The 23,467-nt window shown below is 46.6% G+C and overlaps 1 protein-coding gene across 1 annotated transcript in view; it reads left to right on the top strand.

The window, feature by feature from the left end:
• LOC130123612 (calcium-binding protein 7) overlaps nucleotides 1-23,467 on the top strand; it is a 51,215-nt gene that overhangs the window by 701 nt on the left and 27,047 nt on the right. The gene's annotated exons all lie outside the window — the stretch shown is intronic.

Raw genomic sequence — 23,467 nt, 5'->3', positions numbered from 1 at the left:
ACAAAGAAGCCCTTCATTTGAAGTTTCCCTCAAACATCAGCTGTCTTTTCTGAATTTGTTATACATCATTTATTTATGTATTTATTGCATTAGACGGAACCATCGCAGGAAAAAAATTGTGTATTTGCTCACAGCGACTTGTGTGTGCACTTGATGTGTGTCTTCCCGGACACGACGTGCTCCCGGAGAAAGCACTGTTTTTGGTTAGCCGCCGCGACGCCTTGGCGCGAACCAGCAGCCGCATCCTAAACGGTCTCCAGACATCCACATATTTTGATTAACAGCTTCCCAGAGGCCACGTGGTCCCTCAGTGCCCAGTGAAGCCTCTTTTCAGGGAGCCTAAACTGTCAGGAGTACTGCTGCTGAAGGAGGAGACACGCTGTTCAGGTTGTCTGCATAGTTTTTTCTGCATCCCGTTATGCTCGTGTGTTGAACTGCATGCACACTCATTCATGCTCCACTGTATAAGTCCAACCACGCGCGCGCGCGCACACACACACGCGACAGAAACCCTTCCAAACAGCTGCTCTTAAGTATCACTAGGCATATTCCTATCTGACGGGCATTTGTGACGGGGTGTGTGAAGCTGTGTCATGCGCACATTAGCATAAGCTGGAGCTCCCTGCGGGATTGGCTGAGGCCCCCCAGCTCCTGAGGTGGCGGTGGGCTCTTGTACCGTGGCCACGGCACTCGCTGCATTGGGCTCAAAGCGTCCGCGGTTTCCCCTGCTGAGCAGAATGGTGCAAAACAGCCGTAGTTTCCCATCAGGGTCCCTCACCTTAACTCACAGGTTGTGCTGAAAACAACACAAGCCCGTATCACCAGCCTCACAGAGAACAGATGCATGGGGCCGGATTGACTCACTGGGGTCAGTGGTCGGAAATGTCCGGAAAGGCACAGGGGCCGTTAGGGCCCACGGAATGCAGGGTCTTAAAAACAGCCCCGTGTAGGCCGTGATTGAATTAGGGTGTTGTGAGTGACGCTGTGCAGCAGGCTGGGTCTTACGAGAAACCTTGTCTGTGGCTACTGGTGCAGAAATTACCTGCTAGAGAACAGAATTGAACTGCTAATTGAACCTGGATTGTCATATATTTGAAGCTGCGCGCGCGCACACACACACACGCACACACACACGCACGCATGCGCACACGCATGCACGCACGCACACACACACAGACACTGAATTACACCCAGACACATTCACAGGCGACATGTGCATGTAGACACTTAAGCATAGCCACACTCCTCTCTCTCTCCCTCTCTCTCTCTCTCCCCCATCTCCCTCCCCCCTCTCCCTCTCTCCCTCCTCCCTCTCCCCCCTCTCGCTACCCCTCTCCCTCTCTCTCTCCCTCCATCCCCCCCCCCATCTCACACCAACATACAGAGGAAGCGGTGTGTACACACCTACGTAGTATGCACGGACATACTCGGTTTACTTTTTCTCTGTCTGTCTCATACACACACACACACACACACACACAATAAACAGAGATGGCAGGAAAAATGCCATTCGTTGCCGTGGCTGATCCTAATTAAAAGAGCAGGACGGACGAGGTGGCATTTGATTGCTTTCAGCTCCCATCTGATGGCCATGTGGCTTCTGACGTGACACACTGAATACCTTTCAGACAGCGAGCACTGTTCTCATCTCCCCCACACCTGATCACGCTTCTACTCCACAGCCAAAAATACGTGGAGACACCGAGAATGGGCTGAAGAGTCACCATTTTCGCCTGAATTATGTCTCACTCCAGTTTTTTATTTATTTTTTGCCTCGTCCTCCCACGGGCAAACCCTGTGACGAGGATGGAGGCTCGACCTAAGTGCCAGTACTGCTCTTTGCGCTGTCATCTGCACAATTACAGCAATGTCTCGGTCTCAACTGTCTCTCACACACACACACACACACGCTACAGTTGGGTTTATTCTGGGACATGCCTCTGTATTTGGAGATGCCCTGCCATCAGAGAAGTATGTTGTGTGCGTAGCAGAGCAGCAATTTGACACCAGCAGGTTTATTTCTTGGTTCCCTCAGACGAGGCTTTTGATTACGAGGTTCAGGTATCTTCTAGCTCTTCATTTTCTTTTTTTTTTGTTTGATTTTTTTCAGGTGGTTCCCATTCTCCCTACACCTCTTTCATTGACAGAGGCCCCGGGGAAGCTTTGAACAGACACCATTTTATTTTGATTTTACCCAATCAGTCAAAACCGCAGATATGTTGGCTCGGCACACTCAGTCGCTCCCACAGTGAAGTGAGCCGATCGAACTCCAACACCCGATCCGGTGCCAGCTTGACTGGGAAAGCAGGGGGATGCTCCGGGAGCAAGGAGGAAAAGGAACAAGAGCAAGATGGAGAGAGAGTGAGAGAGAGAGAGAGAGAGAGAGAGAGAGAGAGAGGGAGAGAGAGAGAGAGAGAGATTTAGAGAGATTTAGAGAGATTGAGAGCAATAGAGAGATAGCTAGATAGCTAGATAGAGATAGAGAGAGCTAGATAGCCAGATAGATAGATAGATAGCTAGATAGGGAGCAATAGAGAGAGCTAGCTAGCTAGAGCGAGAGAGGGAGTGAGTGATAGCGAGATGGAGAGAGAAATAGAGAGAGAGCAATAGAGAGGGAGAGAGAGGGAGAGCGATAGAGATAGATATAGAGAGAGTGAGAGAGAGAGAGAAGGAGAGAGAATGGTAGAGAGAGAGTGATAGAGAGAGATAGAGAGAGAGAGGGAGAGAGGGAGTGAGTGATAGCGAGATGGAGAGAGAGATAGAGAGAGGGAGAGAGAATGATAGAGAGCGATAGAGAGAGATAGAGAGAGAGATAGATAAAGAGAGAGCGATAGAGAGAGAGAGATAGAGAGTGTGTGAGAGAGAGCGAGAGAGAGAGAGAGAATACTCGGTTAAAAATCAAAAGTGGCAAGAGCATTAACGTTGCTGTTCATGAGTTTGTCTGTGTAAGTGGACGCCTTCAGGTTGGGTGAGGGGGTGGGGGGGGGTAAAACCTGTTAGGAGAACGTTGCTGAAAGAGAAGAAGGTGTTTGTGGATCGTTTTCAGATTTATCAGCGCCCTAACCATGTCAGCAGGAGTCACTGACGGCTTTCAGCTTTGTGTGTTCAGTCAGTGTATACAGCACAGGGATCTATATATCCACCTAATGCCTGTCCACGGGCCTGGCTATCTGTTCATCATTATGTCGAGAGGAGAACCAAGTTTGGCTGCGGCGTAGTCGCTCAGGGTGTTTGTACATCGGAGGGACGAGCCCTGTTGTGTGTCATTGGTTTGATCCGTGCAGAGAGAAGGCCGAGAATTGACTTTATGCCCGAGGTGTCATACACATCTGTCAAGCCATGCGGGGGTAACACTTTAGCCAGATGGGGAAATTGGACATCACTCTGTGTTTGTGTGCATGCGAGAGAGAGAGGGGAGAAAGAAAGAGAGAGAGAGAGGAAATAGGAAGTGTGAGCCTGAATAACTCTCATGACTAAGGATTTGAATATGAATAAACGAGCCCCTGGTACACCAACGAGAAGCCTGGATAATGCTGTAATTGTGACAAAACGAATTTTTTCTTCTGATCCCCAGTAAGAATGAGAATGTGTTCGTGTGCGTACACGTGTGTGGTCGCGATACAGGGTTGAGTAGATGTAGAGACTACCTTACCTCCAGTGCCTTAATGCACACCGAAACAGGAGTAAAAAAAACCCAAAAACCTGCACTGCATGTTCTCCATATCACCACCTACATACAATAGAGAAAAGGGTTGGTCACTTAATAGCAGCTCAGTATAGTTTCTAAACCTCCCCCATAACTATTACACACACTCTCTCGCTCACTCACACACACATGCACACATACATCCGCAGAGCTCAGTGTCAATATCACTGCTGGTGAAACTACATGGGGAGGCCATTTCCACACAGCTTTAGAACAGGAAGAGGATTCAAAATGCTCCCAAGGCAAAATCTTAATGCATTTGTAAGCAGTCCCACATTACGTGGGACAGGTGCCGCAGTTTCCTGTAAACTTGCTTCTGTTCGATGGGGCCGGGCTCGATTTGTCTCCTTTTCTTTTTTCTCTTGTAGATATGATTGATGTACAATTCTGCACTCTCTTTCACGTCTGACTTGTTTTTACTCTTTTCTTGTCTCGCATGGACAATGTTTGCTCACAGAGGGTCGAGGTCACACCCATGAAACATACTTGCTTATTCTTGTTTCCTCTTTCCATTTATCCATACTACTGCATTCGGCTGCTCCCGTTAGGAGTCGCCACAGCGGATTTCATCAGCGTTTCCATCTCTTCCTGTCCTCTGCATCTTCTTGTGTCACACCAGCCACCTGCATGGCCTCCCTCACCACATCCGTAAACCTCCTCTTTGGCCTTCCTCTTCTCCTCTTCCCTGGCAGCTCCATATTCAGCATCCTTCTCCCAGTATACCCAGCATCTCTCCTGCACACATGTCCAAACCATCTCAATCTTGTCTCTCTTGCTTTGTCTCCAAACCATCCAACCTGAGCCGTCCCTCTAATAGACTCGTTCCTAATCCTGTCCTTCTTCGTCACTCCCAATTAAAATCTTAGCATCTTCAACTCTGCCACCTCCAGCTCCACCTCCTGTCTTTTTGTCAGTGCCACTGTCTCCAAACAGTATAACATATCTGGTCTCACAACCATCTTGTAAACCTTCCCTTTATCTCTTGCTGATACCCTTCTGTCACAAATCACTCCTGACACTCTTCTCCACCCACTCCACCCTGCCTGCACTCTCTTCTTCACCTCTCTTCCACACTCCCCATTACTTTGATCAGCTGAACTCAAGTATTTAAACTCATACACCTTTGTCACCTCTATTCCTTGCATCCTCTCCATTCTGCTCTCCTCCCTCTCATTCATGCATATTTATTCCATCTTGCTCCTACTGACTTTCATTACTCTTCTCTCCAGTGCATACCTCCGCCTCTCCAGGCTCTCCTCAGCCTGCATCCTACTCTCACTACAGATCACATTGTCATCTTCAAACATCATAGTCCACTGAGACTCCTGCTTGATCTTGTTCGTCAACCTGTCCATCACCATTGCAAACAAGAAAGGGCTCAGAGCCAATCCTTGATGTAATCCCACCTCCACCCAGGGGTTAAAGTGGGATTTGGTAAGTGGGGGATCTCTGTAAAAATAGAAGAACGACTTTATTTGCGATTTATTTTGTAATGCTTGTGAATTGGCTGCATCATGTTTTTTGTTTTAAATTTTACTGTGACAAAAAGGTTGAAATTACTCCTGTCTACAGAGTGCCGGATCTCAGCTCCGGTTGACTTGGGGGAGGAGGGGAAGTGCCGGTGTCGGGATCCGGGTAGCTCCGGCCCACTTTAATCACTGCCTCCACCTTGAACCCATCTGTCATTCCAACCGCACACCTCACCACTGTCACACTGCCCTCATACATATCCTGCACCACTCCTACATACATCTCTGCCACTCCTGACTTCCTCATACAATATCACATGCTTTCTCTAAATTCACAGACACAATGTAACTCCTTCTGGCCTTCTCTATACTTCTCCATCAACATTCTCAAAATAAACATCACATCTGTGGTGCTCTTTCGTGGCATGAAACCATACTGCTGCTCACTAATCATCACCTCTCCTCTTAACCTAGCTTCTATTACTCTTTCCCATATCTTCATGCTGTGGCTGATCAACTTTATACCTCTGTAGTTACTACAGCTCTGCACATCACTCTTATTCTTGAAAATCGGTACCAGTATGCTTCTTCTCCACTCCTCAGGCATCCTCTCACTTGCCAAGATTGTGTTAAACAATCTAGTTAAAAACTCCACTGCCATCTCTCCTAAACATCTCCATGCCTCCACAGGTATGTCATCTGGACCAAACGCCTTTCCACTCTTCATCCTCTTCATAGCTGCCCTCACTTCCTCCTTGCTAATCCTTCCTGATTCACTATCCCCACACCATTCAACCTTCTCTCTCATTTTCTTCATTCATCAGCCCCTCAAAATACTGCTTCAAACTTCTCAACACATTCTCCTCGCTTGTCAGCACATTTCCATCTCTATCCTTCATCGCCCTAACCTGCTGCACATCCTTCCCAGCTTGGTCCCTCTGTTTAGCCTATCAGAACAAGTCCTTTTCTCCTTCCTTAACCTCTCATACAACTCACAATACGGCTTTTCCTTTGCCTTCACCACCTCTCTTTTTGCTTTACACCATATCTCCTTGTACTCCAGTCTACTTTCTTCATCTCTCTGACTATCCCACTTCTTGTTTGCCAACCTCTTCCTCTGTATACTTTGCAGTACTTCCTCATTCCACCACCAAATCTCCTTGTCTTCCTTCCTCTGTCCAAATTGTACACCAATTACCTCCCTAGCTGTCTCCCTCACTATTTCTGCAGTGGTTGCCCAGCCATCCGGCAACTCTTCACTACCACCCAGCCTGTCTTAACTCCTCTCTGAACTCCACACAACAGTCTTCCTTCTTCAACTTCCACCATTTGATCCTTGGCTCTGTCTTCACTCTCTTCATCTTCTTGGTCTCCAAAGTCATCCTAAGGACCACCACCCAATGCTGCCTAGCTACGTTCTCCCTTATCACCACTTTGCAGTCTCCAGTCCCTTTCAGATTGTGCCTCCTACATAAGAAATACTCCACCTGTGTGCACTTTCCTCCACTCTTGTACATCACCCTGTGATCCTCCCTCTTCTTGAAATATGTATTCACCACAGCCATTTCCATCCTTTTCATAAGATCCACCACCATCTGTCCTTCCACATTCCTATCATTGACACCATACCTACCCATCACCTCCTCATCACCTGTGTTATCTCCACCAACATGCCCATTGACGTCCGCTTCAATCGCTGCTCTCTCCCCCTTGGGTACCCTCTCCACCACTTCATTTAATTCATTCCAGAATTCTTCTTTCTTTTCCATCTCACACCCAACTTGCGGGGCCTATGTGCTGATATCATTCATCAACACACCTTCGATTTCCATCTTTATATTCATCACTTTGTCCGACACTTGCTTCACCTCCAATACACTCTTGACATACTCTTCCTTCAGAATTACCCCTACACCATTTCTCCTCCCATCCACACCACGGTGGAAGAGTTTGAACCCACCTCCGATGCTCCTGGCCTTACTCCCCTTCCACCTGGTCTCTTGCACACACAGTATATCTACTTTCCCTCTCTCCATCATATCAGCCAGCTCTCTCCCTTTACCAGTCATTGTGCCAACATTCAAGTTCCAACTCTCACCTCCACACTCCTACCCCTCTTCTTCTCCCACTGCCTCTGGACATGCCTTCCCCCTCTCCTTTTCCGTCGCCCAACAGCAGCACAGTTTCCACCACCACCCTGCTGGCCAACAGTACTGGTGGTGGTTGTTGGTAACCTGGGCCTTGACTGATCCGTATTGAAGTCTGATTATGGTCCGTATATTTGATTTGGCAAAGGTTTTACGCCGGATGCCTTTCCCGATTCAACCATCCCCGCTTACTCAGGCTTGGGACCAGCACTAAGAACGCACTGGCTCGTGCATCCTCAGTGGCTGGGTTCTTTCCATTTATCCAGGTATTCCCCCTGATAATGTGAATATACACTCCTGTTAGGTGATTCAAAAGGAATTGGACCCTAGAATACACTATAAGAAATGGTCTGTAAATTCCTGCTTTCAGCCAGATTGTGTAAAACATACATCTGGTTTAAAATCTGTGTTTTATTGCACATGTATGCTGAAACTAGATGATATTACTAAAACGAATAACAAGGTTCCCCTTCTTTGTGCTGTTTTACATTCTCTTCACACACTCGTATTTGAGTCGGGCTGCAAGGATCAGGAAAATGGTTGTGTATCTTGCAGCTTATGTATGTTGTTTTTATATCTTTGTAGAACTGCAGTCCTGAATATTTACATGCTAATAATAATGTCCTTTTTGATACTTTTTATCGCTGGCATATTAAAGAAGATGGCTAATACACAAATATGCAAATCTTTTTTCTTTTTTTTGTCAGCGCTTGATTTATCAGTTACTTATCAGGTCTGACTTTCACAGGAAAAATGACAAAACACATAACTTCTCATGTCTTCCCCATGGCAGCCAGATGAGAAAGATTGAAGCAGGTAGCAGCAAGTTTGACAGAGAAGTCGCTGACCAAGCTCATACTACACTACAACATGGCGAGCTTAAGTTTGGGTTCAGTTGTCTCTTTTGTTCATCATTAAGGGAAGTAAAACAAGGTTGAATCAGTTCATTTGGATACACTTTTTATTGACAGATACTTCAGTTGAAACTGACTGCAGGTATCCCCACCCTTATAAACAATAGTCATGTGACCACCTCTACACCCATCTCCAGGCCAGGCCAGTGGCCACCCTCTCAAGGATGGGGATGTGCACATCCTTGTTAGGGAGGAACGTTGGTTTGAACAGGGAGTCAAAGAGGCCACCTATGCGAAGAGGGAACGACCATCCCTGAACCGGTGGGTGGGTGGGCGGGGGGTTAAGAGTACATCTGTTGCCATCTTACAATGCTGCGATTGCAAACATTCCCAAATCCTCCGTGAATAGTACACATGGCCATTGTAACTCTAGTTAATGGTCACACCCATATTTGCACATGACACCGGTCGTTGGTTTGGGTGGTTATGCCACTGTATTGTTTATAAGGGTGGGGATACCTGCAGTCAGATGAGACTGAAGAGGTCACTTAGATGAGTGATGAAACGTTTCTCCCAATAAACGTCGTGTCCAGATGAACTGATTCAACCTCCTTTGGTTTTCTTACCTGGGTTATTGAGCATGCATCAGGACATCATTAGGGAGGATGCTTGGTTCTCTGGGATTTAGAGTAGTTAAACACCAATGCAACAAAGATCTCCACTAACAAGGCCACCATTAAGTCTAAGTTGCTAAGGCAATTTGCATGAGAGATTTACTCGTTTAAAAAGTATACTTCGCTAACAGGTAGCCACGTTTTGCAACATTTATTCATACATGTGAGCATTGCTAACATGAAGGTGGTGGTTTTCAACTGCAACTTCCGGACCCCACAGGACTGCTGGTTTTCTACTCTGTGGGGTAGTCCAACTGTTTAATCAGAGGATGTCTAACCTGGCACAACAGATGAATGTAATGCACTACCTGACAGAATATGAAGCACCGGGGGCATGAAAGACACGAGCAGGAAAAGAGGGGCTTTTACACCTAGGCCACTCTTACCCCAATAAGAAAATTTTGTGCAAAGAGAGTATACAGATTGAGCTCCACTTCCTCTTTATATCATATTATATTATATCATATTATATTATATTAGATTAGATTATATCATATTAGATTAGATTAGACTGTAATGGTTCCTGTGGCAAATTTGGATTGTTGCAGCAACACATAACAGGATGTAGCCAAGGGAGAAAAGGATGTAAATACGGCACCGGGGAAATACAGCATTAAACACAACCAACAAAGCAATGCAAGCAAATTGTAATTTTCTTCTCACAAATTAACATATTAACTAATAAGGGTCCATCTCCTGATCCTGAAATAGAGCGCCTTAGTTTGACTTAAATTTAGATATGGATGGTTCTCCCCTCCTTTTGATGGGACCTTTCCCCCTGGCTTCATTCTCTGACATCACTTAAGCAATACAATAATACAACACAAAAATAATTATTGAGGTTAAAGTAACCCGAATAATGATGCAGGTCAAGGTTTAAAAATGACCCAAGTCCATCCACCCATCCATTATCCAAACCGCTTATCCTGCTGTCAGGGTAGCGGGGATGCTGGAGTCTATCCCAGCAGTCACTGGGCGGCAGGCGGGGAGACCATTCAAATTAGAATAATAGCTCAGTTTGGGAAAGGCAGGGCAAGGCAGGGCAAATTTATTTTTATAGCCCATTTCATACATGAAGGAAATTCAAAGTGTTTTACATAAAGGCATAAGAAGACATTAAATAAGAGACCTCAGATTAAATCATAAGAAGAGTATAAAAAACACTTAAAGTTCACCAAATCTCTCCTGAAGCAATGAAACCAACAAACATTCAATATGAAAAATGTGACCAAGAGTTGAAGTGCATGCTTGCACCTTGTAAATTGTGCTTTCTCTGATCGAGGTTCATAGTAATTTAAAAAAAATAACAAAAATTGGAGATTTTTTTTGGATTGTCCCCCCTTTTTCTCCCCAATTATACCCGTCCAATTACCCCGTCCCCGTCGCTGCTCCACCCCCTCTGCTGATCCGGGGAGGGCTGCAGACTACCACATGCCTCCTCCCGATACATGTGGAGTCACCAGCCGCTTCTTTTCACCTGACAGTGAGGAGTTTCGCCAGGGGGACGTAGCACGTGGGAGGATCACGCTATTCCCCCCAGAACAGACACCTCGACCGACCAGAGGAGCCGCTAGTGCAGCAACCAGGACACATACCCACATCCGGCTTCCCACCCGCAGACACGGCCAATTGTGTCTGTAGGGACGCCCGACCAAGCCGGAGGTAACACAGGGATTTGAACTGGCGATCCCCATGTTGGCAGGCAGCGGAACAGACCGCTGCGCTACCCGGACGCCCCCCATTATTGACTCAAAATGTGAAACTCTGCGTTGTTGTGTTGTCCATGGGTGTAGTCCAGGAAACGGGTTTAGTGGAAAAGAGTTCGTTAATCCTGAGAGGAGGGAAACTCTGGGCTTTCCGTTCCAGAAAGAGAGGGAACTCAAACTCTGGGTGGTAGCTGACCCAGAGTTTGAGTTCCCTCTCTTTCCGGAACGGAAAGCCCAGAGTTTCCCTCCTCTCGAGGATCACAAACCCACTTTCCGGAATACAGGCCCAGTTCCCAGTTTTGTTAGGTGTCTTGTTTGGCACGAAAGTGTCATCTTAATCACTTAATCTGCATCAGTGCCAGAGAAGCATGCGGGTGTTGGCTCAGCGGCGCAGCGCAGCAGTTGGAGGGCGCCATGGAAGCACAAACTTCTTTAAGAGGGTTTTTCACCGGCTGACTGGGACGATGTTAATCAACACAGTCTACAGACGGAGTCCCCCTGTTTCCCGACACTCAAGGGGGGTAGTGTTGGTGGTGGTGTGTGTGTGTGTGTGTGTGTGTGTGGGGGGGGGGGTGTTTGTGTATCTCCCTTGTTACAATTTCAAAAACAGATTGGGCTGCCGCACCCCCACAGATGCAGAGCTGAGGTGTTGCGACAACAGGAAGTGTCTAGAACAACAACATGCAGAAAACAAACGTCAGTGCGGCTCCTAGAATCATGAATGGTCGCCGGCGTTGAATGGAATTCTGTTTCTCCGACGAGATGTTTCTCCCCCTAGCCAAAATTCGACACAACACCGGTTTGACGATGACCCAAATTGTTTTTGAGGCTCTGTTTGTTTTTTTGTTTTCTTTTAAACTTTAATTATTCCATTGTGGTAAAAATCCATTGGAATGTATGGATCAGTATGACTGATGGCTGTTCATGAAAAGTAAAAAAAAAAGAAAAGAAACCTGACTAGAGTGTTTTGGCAATGGCGTTAAGAGCTTGCAGGGACTGTCACAGCGTCTCCGCCTCTCGACTCCGCCTGTAGATGAAGCAGAAAGACCTGACTCATTCTTCTGCCCCGAGGTGCAGTGTTGACTTCCACTTCTCTGTAAATACGTACATGAATATAAATGAAGATATTTACAGACACCGGCTTCTGCGCGGCAGGGCGGGAATCATGCACACGGCGCAGTCCTCGTGCAGAGTCAGTGGGCGCTGCGGGGGCGTGCTTTCAGGGGGTCACCCGCCACTATTTTAAAGCATGTGCTGCAATGCTGCTTATGAGAGAAAACAAACAAAACGACACAAAAAACAACAACAACAAAATATTCTGGTTTGTTTTCAGAATTGTGGCACGAGGAAGAGGTGTGCGCGCGTGCTGGTTGTAAAGCGGCGCGCGTGCCTCGCCACGCTGGTTACGGCAGCCATTGTGACGGCGTTATCTCTCCCCCGCTGAGTGAGAATAGTGTGATCATTGCGCCGTTTCAGCAAATAAAAACCAACCCGACATGCGTCCAAACTGGAGGCCCGTTATGAACTGCTTGTTTAACCGAGCATACAGGGGGATTCGGACTTGTTTGCTGTTATGCCCCCCCCTCTCCCCCCCGCGCGCGCGCGCGCGGTCGGTACATGCTTATTGAGTTATTCACCGCAGCACGTGAGGAGAACTTCACAACTCAAACCCTGACACGACGAAACAAAACAGAACAATTAAAAGAAAAGAAAAGGGCAGGACGAAGAGAAAAGCAATCAAAGAAGCTTACATGACGGGTTTGTTACCACGGCGTTGAAAAGCCAGTGTATGCCTGTCAGCCCCTCCCAGCAGCCATGTGAACAGTCTGGCTGTTTATAACGGAGCGGCCTTTTGTTAGCGCTTCACAAAGGCGGCGGACGCGGCGCCATCCGCAGCCCTCTGCCGCGGTGCGATTACTACGGAAGTGAGCTGGCAGTAATGGCCCCGGGCTATGGCGACAGAATAGTGCCAAAAAGCACTCGCGCGATAAAACATGCGTTCGGGCGCATTATATTATTTCACACACGTAGATGTTAACTGCGAGCGCGCAAATTATCTCTGTGCGCGCGGACTCAGAGGAAACTGCTCCCCGAGCGAGGAAAAAAATGCTGCGAGCGAGGAGGAATCTGTTATCGCGCGAGTGCTTTTTGGCACTATTCTGTCGCCATACCTTCCCGTCTGTCGCATCTCAGGAAGACATTAAAGCCGGAAGGACGAGGCGCGCGACGGAGAGGGAGGGGGGCGGGGTCGCACACCTGCTCTCAAATCTAATTGATTTTGTCCAGGCAGAAGTTTTTCTTTTTTGGGGGATTCCCCTCCCCCCCCCCTTTGTACCCATCCAATCACCCCACTCTTCCGGTCGCTGCTCCACCCTCTCAAGGGCTGCAGACTACCACATGCTTCCTCCGATACACGTGGAGTCGCCAGCCGCTTCTTTTCACCTGACAGTGAGGAGTTTTGCCGGGGGGACGTAGCGTGGGAGGATCACGCTATTCCCCTCCACCCCGAACAGGCTCCCCGACTGACCAGAGGAGGCGCTAGTGCAGCGACAGGGACACGTACCCACATCCGGCTTCCCACCCGTAGACATGGCCAATTGTGTCTGTAGGGATGCCCGACCAAACCGGAGGTAACATGGGGATTCGAACCAGCGATCCCCGTGCTGGTAGGCAGTGGAATGGACTGCCACGCTACCCGGACGCCCCAGGCAGAGGATTTCCTGTCCCCTGTCTTCTGTCCACATGCCTAAAGAGTGTCCGTATTGACCAACAATGGAAACCTGATATATAAAAAGAGAAATAAAAAGTGGGAAAGGAGAGAGGATATTGGAGGACAAGATTGACAAGCAAGACAGGAGAGATCAGTTGGAAAGTTTTGGGGGAAAGATTAGACAGGATAACCCTGCACAGTTCTTGGCTGTTTGGCAGCACCACCAACACCACCACTGGTTAATCCTTCTCGTATGGAGATGGATCTAGCAGTGGATTAAGGACACCTCCAAACTCCTGCCCGTATCCTCCAACACCTCCCACCTCCTCCCAAACCTTCATATTCACCACCGGTACAGTAGGTGGTAATCATCTACCATACTCTGTTGTTTCTATCCCTAACCCTCCACTCCCCTAACCTAAGCCTAACATAGTGACCTCTAAACTAACCTCACCTTTAGGAGGCGGTGGGAGGTGTTGGGGGATACGGGGAGGGGATGGAGGTGACCTCCATCCGCCACCAGACTCTATTGCTGATATCGGAACGGGAGGAGAATTGTAAATTAGTCTTTGAACGTCCCCTCCCATCACTCAACTTCATCCCTGGCAGTTTCATGTCCATGTTGTGTGACGGTGCCCCCTCCATCTTTCACCACCTGACCGGCTTGACAAGGATAGATTCCAGCAGCACAGCCCTTTCAAATACATCATCTGTAATGATGACCATGACACCTGAGTTGTAACCAAAAAAAAGAAAAAGAAGCTTACCCCCCCCCCCGAAAGCAGCTCAGCTTGAGAATGATGGTGATGAAGATGTGAGCAGTAGCGTGGCTTTCCTTGGCGGGCCACTGGCAGAGCCACCGGGGCAAACCCGGGTGTCTTGACTGGTTTTATATAGGGGCTGCAATCTGCAGGATTTGCAGATAGAGAGACCCAGGAACATTCTCAACCCCCTTCCGTCACTTCTGGTCATGTTGTACTATAGGTTTCTCAATATATCAGTCCGGATAATCTGGTGTGACATCCCCACCTTGCTGAACCAGGGTTCGATCCAAAAAAAGAAAAGAAAAGAAAACTAGCTGAGGATTTTCACTCGCAGGCTCGGCCACCGGGCAGGTTAGAGTTAAGTAATTTATTTTCATTTTGATCGATTGCCGTGAAGGACTGGGTACAGCCGGCATTATTACCTGTGAAATGAACTGCGATGAGTCTGGGAAGATGGAGTGCTTTTCAATCAAAGCAACCTGCCCAGCATCACCAGGGGCGATATTTTTTCCCCCACCTTAATGAACAATACAGCAGAAGTCGTCCCAGTACAAAAACCCACGGCCAACAGAAAAGAAGAAAAAAAAATCAGAGTTAAGCATAAATGACCCCTGCAGATTTGAAGGCCGGCTTACGTCACATGTTCTGTTAATGTGCTGGAATCGATCTGCGAGCGTTTGGCTACCTGCAGCAGCTATAGCAGTGCTTTTGATCTTTTGTCATCTGACCTTTATTTGAGTTTTCTCTCATGTTTTTTTCCCCCTCGCATGGTGGATATGGGCCAGGCTCAGCGTGATGTTGCTTATGATGGTGAAAAGGCTGCTGTGAAAAAGAAACAAGAAGAGAGGCGTAAAGGGAAAAAGAGAGATCAACGATCCCCTGCTGAAGCAGGACTGAGGAAAACCGTGGACGGAGGAACATTTTCGCAGCCTCTTCCAGATTTCACTCGCTCGGCGTCATGATGCTCGGGGTTTAAGGACTCACAGCGGAGGGCTTTTCTCGATGACAAATGGAGCACCTTGACCTCCCGGACATCCTTCTTATACCTCCTCCTCCGGGTGGCCGTGTCAAGCGTAATCCGGTGTAAAACGGCTCAAATTTCATAACGGCTGCATTGTCGCCGGGGAGTCTTTCTCACCAAACCTGGCGGACGGGAGTGTTCTTGAAGCACAGCTGGCTCAGCCTCTACCTTATCCTTTCTCAATACCCTAGGGTCTTGTTAGAAGCCTGTTATGGTAATATTTAAATCTTCTGGGTGTCCGGGTAGGCCCCTTTCCAGCTAAAGACGGATTAAGGTTGCTATGGCTGTTTAAAAATAGTCATCCAAGATTCATGTGGAGCCGCACAGAGATACTTACTTAGACACACGAGTACTTTCACATGCACACTCACACGCACACTCTCATGCAGACACAGCAAAGAGGGTTTTTTTTTCTCTTCTTCAGTGGTCTTACATGAAAGTTGAGCAATTACTCCTCTGAAAGGAAGCCCTAAACAGATTGAGGTCTGATTTAGGGGGGAGAGGATCTGCAGGTCCAGGATTACAGCCATGCAGACACTTCACAGCCCCTAAAACCCCTGCGCTGGCCTGTTCTCCACAAAGCTTGCCGCTAGTAATTAGCAATTTCTCGACAGTGATAAATTTAGCACCAAAAAAAGGGACAACGTCATGCTTAAGGCGTGCCTTAAAAAGCGAAGTCTAAAGTAGATCTTTCCCCTGCGACAAGAATCTACATAGTGAGTTTGCCGTTTGCATTTTTGATCGTATCATTTGTGTCTTCCTAGCCATATACTCAAAAGCAATTATGACCGTTCGTTTATTTGATTAATCCCCCGGCGATATGCTGTCAAATGCCACACAGCAAGTTGGCCTCTGCTTTCCCCCTTAGTCATCATCAGAGTGCTTTGGGTCTGTGATTTAGCTATATTTTGAACCGGCACCTGTTGAGCCAGCCTGTTCAGTAATAATAATAATAATCATCATCATTACAATTATATAGCGCTTTTCTAGACACCCAAAGCGCTTCACATTGAAGGGGATAACTCACTTCAACCACCACCAATGTGCAGCACCACCTGGGTGATGCACAGTAGCCATTTTGGGCCAGAGCGCTCGCCACACATCAGCTTGAGGTGAAGAGGGAAGAATCATTGAGCAAATTACATGGGGGGGGGGGTGATTAGGTGGCCAGATGGAGAGAGCCAGGTTGGGAATTTTGCCAGGACACCAGGGGACCTCCCCCTAATCTTAGTGATAAGTGCCATGGGATCTTTAATGACCATACTGAGTCAGGACCTCTGTTTAACGTCTCATCGTGAGTGTGTGTGTGTGTGTGTGTGTGTGTGTGTGTGTGTGTGTGTGTGTACATACACACAGGGTGTTGTGATGTGTCTAGTGCAGCAGTGTGTAGTTGGAGGGAAGGTGCATGTATTCTTCCAACCCGCTTGGGTCCTTCCTGCCCTTAGCTTGCTGCCGCTGGCTAGCCTTTGTGGCGAATAGGGAAGCGTCCTAGCGTGTAAGCCTTCCCTTGCCAGTACATAGCCTCTCCTTCACCAAGACTCCTGCCAGGCCTCCCCGTGGCCACACGTGGTAACTGGGGTCTTGCGGCCCCAGGCTAACTTGGCAGGGGATCTCGGAGCAGCAGTGGGCCCCAGAGATATGGTGTGCAGGCCCACCCTGGTGGACATGCCCGGGGACCTATCAACCACTGCCCCACTGCCTTGTGGGTGAGTCTGGAAGACATAAGGCTAAGGGAGCTTACCCCAACAGAAAAGCAAGCTGTGGCGGTACGCTTTGAGGCGGTTTCCGAAAAACTGGATTTCCGGCAGCCCCCTGCAGTTGTGTGGAGGTGCCGGTCGTCTAGGGGTCCCCCTTGCCATCGGAACCATCTCCTATACAGTCAAGTCATGTGGCGTTGGGAGAAGCGCACCCCCCATGCCACTTTAAAAACCATCTCTGCACAGGTATCTTCTGCTATCTGAGTCCTCAAAGGACCCACAAATAGAAGAAGATGGTCATCATCGGGCACGATGGACAACCAGCAAGCAAGCAAGTGTGTGTGTGTGTGTGTGTGTGTGTGTGTGTGTGTGTGTGTGTGTGTGTGTGTGTGTGTGTGTGTGTGTGTGTGTGTGTGTGTGTGTGTGTGTGTGTGTGTTCTCCGTGGATTGTCTGTGGATTGTCGCCTTGTGATGGTGGAGAAGTTTGCGTGGTCCTGAGACCCTGAGAGCAATGCCATCTGGAGCTATGCTCCTGGTAGGGTCACCCATGGTGGTAAGGTCAAGGGGGAGGTGCCTGACAAAGAGCAATCGAACCAAGACCTCAATGGCGGAACAGGCGGAGGATGATGGCTGACTTTAGGGAAGCATCACAACGGCTGGGAAGGTGGATGAAGGTTGCAGCAGAAATGGACCCCCAGTTGTCTTGGGCTCCATGCCACTGGATCCTGGCCCAGATCTGTCAAGGACCGTATGTGGATCGCGGCTCAGCCTCTACAGCCATCTGAAGACCCACAAGTAGACAACCCAGTGGAGAGGACAGTCACAATCACTTCGAGTGACTGCCGATGATGATGATGATGGTGTGTGTGTGTGTGTGTGTGTGTGTGTGTGTGTGTGTGTGTGTGTGTGTGTGTGTGTCCACAGCGACTCCCGCCAACTAATGGACCTATCGGCCTAAAATTGTTTGTGCACAGTTGTGACTGTATGATGAAGACCCTCTTGTGGTTGCGGTGATTAGAAACCTTTGAAAACGTTTGTTCTCGCTATCGCCCCTCCCTCTCTCCATTCAATCTCTAGCTCACTCCATCAACACCGCTCTGTGTCACCGCCCGATCTCAGTCGGCGTCCGCCTAGGAGGCTGCACATCCACAGGCTGACAGGCAAAACATTTTCATTAGCGTGATTTATTAGCTTGAGCGCTTCATATTAAAAACTTCTCTCCCCCATATTCCCCATTCAGTCCACTTGGGCACAGCGCAAAAATCGTATAATGGCAGGAAAAGTAGTTTTTCTATCCGTGTGTGCGTGTTAGTGTCAGGTTCGCGCTCGGTTTCTAGCAAGAGTCGGTATATCTAAACACAGTGTGAGGGGAGGTCCCCTTAGTGAAATGTTAAATCATCTTGGGTATCATCCATACTTCACCACCGTGAGACCAAGCGTTATCTTCATATCATAGCAACAATTGTATGCTTTGCTGTATGTGCTGAGACCAACCAGGCCATCGCTGCGGAGTCCTTTATTTGATGCAAGACACCTCCTGCACGACGATGACTTGTGCAACCCATAGTCCGCCGCTGATCTGTTGGGCCTGTCAGCCTAATCCTTTTCGCACACAGTTCTGACTGTACGGTCAAGGATCTCTTGTGGCTGCAGTGATTCAAAACCTTGAAAAACATGTTAGACACCGCAACTGAGTGCTCAGTCCTCAGCTTTTTTTCTTTTGCCTAAGCCTGAGCACCGGAGAAGGGGAGAAATGCAAGCAGTGCCTCCGTATTTTCCCTTCTCATGGTAGGCGGTAAAAGGGGTGGTTTGTCCTCAAGTCCAAGCGAGTCAGCCTCTGCTGCGTGCACCCTTCTAGTGTGTGAAGTGTCTGAATGCTGCATCTTTGCTGCAGTCGACTGGGCTCGAGTGGCTGCAGTGCACCTTTGACTCTGAATGCCTCTCTGTCGGAGCCCGAGATCGGGTTTTTGTCGTCCTCTATCAGATCAAACCCCAGGGGGAAACTGCATGGCATTTTATCTCTGAGGCCCAGCAAGCAGCCTTTCACGTCAAAGCAAACACCACGTGGTTTGAAAAAATAAAAAAGCAAAAAGGACGTTCCAGAAGAGGATGCAGTTCTGCAGCTCAGCCGAATATATATATATATATATATATATATATATATATATATATATATATATATATATATATATATATATATATATATATATATATTTATAATGAAACTGTCACTATGGTAAATAAAATTAGTTGTTGGTTAAAGGTACCAGGGTCAATCACAAATACAACGTCTGCGCCAAACGGGGTTTGAAATAGTCACTTTTAGATGCGAGGCATAAACTGTTAATACTTCCACCTGCTGTTTTTGTTTGTTTTTGTTTTTTACCTCCAGTAAATTGGAGTCTTAACACATAAAAATGGATTTTGACAAATGCTCCTGCCTCTTAGTCATTTGAAATATCCCTGTCTCATGTTGGGATGGGTTTATGATCAGTCAACATGTCTGTCATATTTTCCAGTTGCCACTCTGTGTCTGAACAGGTCATTCAGGTCATTATTGTGGGCAAAGACCAACGTGGGAGCGGGTTTAGTTTCTGCCTTTCAAAAAGGGAGAGGGAGGGTTTTTAATTGTAACAGATGGAGTTGCTCACTTACCCAAAAAAAAAAAAAATCCCTGCAGAGAAATGGGAGAGAATGTCAGTTTCACTCATTTGGGCTCACAGAACAACTGAAGAACAAACAAAAAAACAAACTATTTTATCTCTCAGGAACAATTAACACAGAACGCTGTCTCTAAGATGACTAAGCTGTGTGGTGAGTGGTCACAAAGAGAAACGAGTTCTGTCAGAAAGAGATAATTCACCCTCTTTTGATCAATTGTTTGAGAGGGAGCACATATATATATATATATATATATATATATATATATATATATATATATTATATATTGCTGCTATCTTATTGGATAGGACAATCAATACATTTTCAGCACCAGGCTTCAGTTTTATTCAGTTACACATTTGTGACAGAGTACAACGTAGTTAAGCGACATATTGAACAAAATGTACCAGTATTACCTTACACAGAAGTCAAACCAATCTTGGTGTTTTGCTCACCTCGGCCTTTGCTCAATAAATAAAGCTTTGGCGGGAGACGGAGTAGTTACTAAAATTGTTCTGGCACCTTATTTATAAGTGTTTTTGCCTCCTGCGAGGCCACACCAGAATTTTTCAACATGAGTCTCTGCTGGAGAACTGTTTCTTCTTTCCTTTTTTTGAAACAATGTTTATTTTCAGTTTTCAAATACAACCAAAAAAATCCCTGGAGTAAATATTTAACTCACAACTCCAACACCCCCGCCCACCCACTTTCCCCACAGACCCATCCACAATCCCCCATCCTGTTCCCACCCCATTGGGCATGCTATTCAAGATAATGTCAAATAGGTTAAATTAAATCAAACATAACGAAAATTAATTAAGTAACACGTGTAAATTTAATGGATGAAAGAACAGGGACAAAAAAGTAAATAAAGACTGAAAAGAGCATAGAAGAGGGAAGATTGACTTTCAGCTACTAACCGAGCATCTGCTTCCTACACAAAATCTAAAAAGAGCTTCCATGCAGAGTGCAATTTGTATTTAGATCCTCTCATGGTGTATCTAATATTTTCTAGTTTCAGTGACTGCATAACCTCTGTAATCCAACATGCAAATGTAGGAGGGGAAGCCTTTTAAACATTTAAACAGAATCAGTCTCCGAGCTAGTAAAATGGAGTAGGCCAACAAGTTTACCTGGGCAGTATTTAAGTGTGCACCAGCTGGAACCATGCCAAAAATGGCACTCAGAGGAGAAGGTTCAAGTGGGTAATGCGAAACGGTGACTTAGGCCTCGAAAATGGATTGCCAGAACTGGGTCAGTTTCGGGCAGGACCAGAACATATGTAAGAGAACGGCAGTGTCTTGTTTGCACCTGTCACATGTTGGATCTACACTCACCGGCCACTTTATTAGGCACACCCGTCCAACTGCTCTTTAACGCAAATTTCTAATCAGCCAATCACATGGCAGCAACTCAATGCATTTAGGCATGTAGACATGGTCAAGACGATCTGCTGCAGTTCAAACCGAGCATCAGAATGGGGAAGAAAGGTGATTTAAGTGACTTTGAACGTGGCATGGTTGTTGGTGCCAGACGGGCTGGTCTGAGTATTTCACAAACTGCTGATCTACTGGGATTTTCACGCACAACCATCTCTAGGGTTTACAGAGAATGGTCCGAAAAAGAGAAAATATCCAGTGAGCGGCAGTTCTGTGGGCTAAAATGCCTTGTTGATGCCAGAGGTCAGAGGAGAATGGCCAGACTGGTTCGAGCTGATAGAAAGGCAACAATAACTCAAATAACCACTCATTACAACCGAGGTATGCAGAAGAGCATCTCTGAATGCACAACACGTCGAACCTTGAGGCAGATGGGCTACAGCAGCAGAAGACCACACCGGGTGCCACTCCTGTCAGCTAAGAACAGGAAACTGAGGCTACAATTCGCACAGGCTCACCAAAATTGGACAATAGAAGATTGGAAAAACGTTGTCTGGTCTGATGAGTCTCGATTTCTGCTGCAACATTCGGATGGTAGGGTCAGAATTTGGCGTCAACAACATGAAAGCATGGATCCATCCTGCCTTGTATCAACGGTTCAGGCCGGTGGTGGTGGTGTAATGGTGTGGGGGATATTTCTTGGCACACTTTGGGCCCCTTAGTACCAATTGAGCATCGTGTCAACGCCGCAGCCTACCTGAGTATTGTTGCTAACCATGTCCATCCCTTTATGACCACAGTGTTCCCATCTTCTGATGGCTACGTCCAGCAGGATAACGCGCCATGTCATAAAGCTGGAATCATCTCAGACTGGTTTCTTGAACATGACAGTGAGTTCACTGTACTCAAATGGCCTCCACAGTCACCAGATCTCAATCCAATAGAGCACCTTTGGGATGTGGTGGACCGGGAGATTCGCATCATGGATGTGCAGCCGACAAATCTGCAGCAACTGCGTGATGCTATCATGTCAATATGGACCAAACTCTCTGAGGAATGTTTCCAGTACCTTGTTGAATCTATGCCACGAAGGATTAAGGCAGTTCTGAAGGCAAAAGGGGGTCCAACCCGGTACTAGCAAGGTGTACCTAATGAAGTGGCCAGTGAGTGTATATCTGGATTAATTTTAGCCAATTTATGTTTAGACCAATGAAGCCCATTAAAGAAATCACCAAGACTGCCTTTTTTCACTTACATGACATAGCTAAAATTTGGTCTTTCCTTTGCGTGTCTGATGCAGTACTAAACGTCTTCAGATGGTTCAGAATGCTGCAGCTAGAATCCTAACTAAAACTAGAAAATTTGGCCATATTACACCAATTCTTGTCTCCTGTCATTTGCTTTCTATCCATGTTAGATCAGACATCAGTGTGCTTCTGCTGACTTATAAAATCCCTAAATGGGCTTGCGGCATCATACCTGTCTGATTTCCTTAAATTGTACATTCCATCTTGAGCTCTCTGCTCTCAAAATACAGAGCTCTTGTATGTACCCAAAGTTAAAAAGAAGTCAGCTGGTGACAGGGCCTTTTCCTATCGGGCCCCGTTCTGTCTGCTGCCATCAGACAATCAGAGTGTATTGAGTCCTTTAAATCCACATTTAAAATTCATCTTTTTGCCTTAACCTACAATTAGTTGCCTATATATTGAATACCTCATGACCTGTACTGCATGGCAGGTCGGTTTCTGTCTCAGTAAATTTACCAAGCATTGTTCTGCCTGTTCTTCTAGATTATTGACTATTGCAACTGTTCTCTTCTCTCATGTCTTTTCTCTGTCTCTGAATGATGTCTTCTCCTTTCTCTTCTCCCCTGTATATGAATGGTGTGATAATAATCATATTTTTTAATTCCATTGTAATTCTGTTATCCTCTTTCAATTTCGTATTCTGTAAATTGTGATTTATTCTGTACATGCAACATCCCTGCTCTGTTGCTCTTCTATTTTTTCTCCCTGTTAAAGGTTATTTTTAGGGAGTTGTTCATTATCTGATGTGAGGGTCTAAGGACAGGAACTTGTATCGCTGTAAAGCCCTCTTAGGGAAATTTTTAATTTGTGATATTGGGCTACACAAATAAGATTTACTTGATTTGAGGGCAGTATACCACTTCAACTGGATTACACCATGCCTTATGCATATTGAGGAGGGCTGTATCCCCTTAGATACTAGATCTCAAGCTTCCTCTGGAATGGACATTTCCATATTACTCTCCCATTGATTTTTTTTAGGGTTCAAGTGGTACTTGGCCAAGAGTATTATGTGTATAACAAAGTTTACTTATATACCCTTTTTCAGCAAGGTCAAGTTCAAAAATGTGGTCTAATTTAGTCTTTGGATGAAGAACTGGGTAGTGACTACATTTAGTTAGAGTAAAATCATGAATCTGCAGATATCTAAACAAGTGGGTTCAAGGTAAATTAAACTTCTCAGAGAGCCAATTAAAAGATGCATAAGTTTTATGAATCAATAAGTCCTCCAAAGTGAATATTCCATTGAGTTTCCAAAGCTCAAAGGGTTCATTAGATATAGAGAGGAGAAAAGTGTGATTTTTTTTTTGTGATGGGGTACCAATAGGAAGATCTTTGAATTTGAGAATCTGTTTAAATTGTTTCCAAATCT

This window comes from Lampris incognitus, chromosome 1 (assembly GCF_029633865.1).
Source record: "Lampris incognitus isolate fLamInc1 chromosome 1, fLamInc1.hap2, whole genome shotgun sequence".
NCBI classification, from domain to species: Eukaryota; Metazoa; Chordata; class Actinopteri; order Lampriformes; family Lampridae; genus Lampris; species Lampris incognitus.
This window is presented reverse-complemented; position numbering and strand designations above follow the sequence as displayed.